General features: G+C 40.9%; 1 pseudogene; it reads right to left on the reverse strand.

The window, feature by feature from the left end:
* Positions 1 to 1219: 1219 nt before the first annotated feature.
* Positions 1220 to 1362, reverse strand: LOC127043398 (uncharacterized; annotated as a pseudogene).
* Positions 1363 to 2738: the final 1376 nt, after the last annotated feature.

A 2738-nucleotide genomic window follows, 5' to 3' on the forward strand; every position in this document is an offset into this window, starting at 1 on the left:
CAATGCATGAGGTGGACAGAGCAAGAACAAAAGAATGGTCTTACCGGATCAGACCAAAGGTCCATCTAGCCCAGTATCATGTCTACCAACAGTGGCCAGTGCCAGGTGCCCCAGAGGAAGTGAACCTAACAGGCAATGATCAAGTGATCTCTCTCCTGTCATCCATCTCCACCCTCTGACAAATAAAGGCTAGGGACACCATTCTTTACCCATCCTGGCTAATAGCCATTTATGGACTTAACCACCATGAATTTATCCAGTTCTGTTTTAAATGCTATTATAGTCCTAGCTTTCATAACTTCCTCAGGTAAGGAGTTCCACAAGTTGACTTTGCGCTGCATGAAGAACTTCCTTTTATTTGTTTTAAGCCTGCTGCTTATTAATTTCATTTGGTGACCCCTAGTTCTTGTATTGTGAGAATAAGTAAATAACTTTTCCTTATCCACTTTCTCCACATCATTCATGATTTTATATACCTCTATCATATCCCCCCTTAGGCTCCTCTTTTCCAAGCTGAAAAGTCCCAGCCTTTTTAATCTTTCCTCATATGGGACCCTCTCCAAACCCCTAATCATTTTAGTTGCCCTTCTCTGAACCTTTTCTAGTGCCAGTATATCTTTTCTGAGATGAGGAGACCACATCTATACACAGTATTCGAGATGTGGGCATACCATTGATTTATATAAAGGCAATAATATATTCTCCGTCTTATTCTGTATCCCTTTTTTAATGATTCCTAACATCCTGTTTGCTTTTTTGACTGCCTCTGCGCACTGCGTGGACATCTTCAGAGAACTATCCACGATGACTCCAAGATCTTTTTCCTGACTCGTTGTAGCTAAATTAGCCCCCATCATATTGTATGTATAGTTGGGGTTATTTTTTCCAATATGCATTACTTTACATTTATCCGCATAAAATTTCATTTGCCATTTTGTTGCCCAATCACTTAGTTTTGTGAGATCTTTTTGAAGTTCTTCACAGTCTGCTTTGGTCTTAACTATCTTGAGCAGTTTAGTATTATCTGCAAACTTTGCCACCTCACTGTTTACCCCTTTCTCCAGATCATTTATTAATAAGTTGAATAGGACTGGTCCAAGGACTGACCCTTGGGGAACACCACTAGTTACCCTTCTCCATTCTGAGAATTTATCATTAATTCCTACCCTTTATTCCCTGTCTTTTAACCAGTTCTCAATCCATGAAAGGACCTTCCCTTTTATGCTATGCCAGCTCCTATTCCAGCCCCCTCTTTTGAAAATCAATTTAATAAACAGTCCTCAAATAAAGGACATATCAGATATTAAACTGATAAGAACAGGTACCACACTTGATCTGAGCTCTAAAGAGCCAAGAAGTTCCCCATCATGCCAATATTTGGCTAGCTGCATGCCTTGTACAGTGATGTTAGACTGTGACATAGGCAAGGATCAGTGTAATTGTGTCTAGTAGTGCTTTCCTGGATGGAGATAGATTTCAGAGATGTAGCCATGTTAATCTGTATCAGTAAAAACAAAGAGTCCTTGTGGCACCTTAGAGACTAACAAATTTATTTGTTCGGGCATAAGCTTTTGTGGGATATAACCCACTTCATCAGATGCATGGAGTGGAAAATACAGTAAGCAGATTAAGTATACAGCACATAAAAATATGGGAGTTGCCTTATCAAGTGGAGAGTCAGTGCTAATGAGGCCAATTCAATCAAGGTGGACATGGCCCATTCCCAGCAGTTGACAAGAAGGCATGAGTGTCAACAGAAGGGGAAATTATTTTTTGTAGTGACCCAGGCACTCCCAGTCTTTCTTCAGGTCTAATTCGATGGTGTCAAGTTTGCAAATTAATTTCAGTTCTGAAGTTTCTCATTTAAGTCTGTTTTTGAAGTTTTTTTTGTTGAAGAATGGCCACTTTTAAGTCTGTTATTGAGTGTTCAGGGAGATTGAAGTGCTCTCCTACTGGTTTTTGAATGTTAAAATTCTTGATGTCTGATTTTGTGTCCATTTATTCTTTTGTTGTGTAGAGTGTCCGGTTTGGCAAATGTACATGGCAGAGGGGCGTTGCTGGCACATGATGGCATATATCATATTGTTAGATATGCAGATGAATGAGCTCTTGATGGCATAGTTGGGTCTTATAATGGTGTCCCTTGAATAGATATGCAGATAGAGTTGGCAATGGGGTTTGTTGCAGGGGTTGGTTCCTGGGTTAGTGTTTCTGTTGTGTGGTGTGTAGTTGCTGGTGAGTATTTGCTTCTGATTGGGGGGCTGTCTGTAAGCAAGGACTGGCCTGTCTCCCAAGGTCTGTGAGAGTGAGGGATAATCCTTCAGGATAGGTTGTAGATCCTTGATGATGCATTGGAGAGGTTTTAGTTGGGGGCTGTAGGTGATGGCTAGTGGCATTCTGTTACTTTCTTTGTTGGGCCTTTCCTGTAGTAGGGGACTTCTGGGTACCCTTCTGGCTTTGTCAATCTGTTTCCTCATTTCCCCAGGTGGGTATTGTAGTTTTAAGAATGTCTGATAGAGATCTTGTAGGTGTTTACAGCAAATATGGCTGTATCTTATGGCTTGGCTGTAGACAATGGATCGTGTGATGTGGTCTGGATGAAAGCTGGAGGTACGTAGATAAATATAGTGGTCAGTAGGCTTCCGGTATAGGGTGGTGTTTATGTGACCATCACTTATTTGTACTATAGTGTCCAGGAAGTGGATCTCTTGTGTAGACTGGTCCAGGTTGAGATTGAT

The sequence above is a fragment of the Gopherus flavomarginatus genome, chromosome 1 (genome assembly GCF_025201925.1).
Source record: "Gopherus flavomarginatus isolate rGopFla2 chromosome 1, rGopFla2.mat.asm, whole genome shotgun sequence".
Taxonomy (NCBI): Eukaryota; Metazoa; Chordata; order Testudines; family Testudinidae; genus Gopherus; species Gopherus flavomarginatus.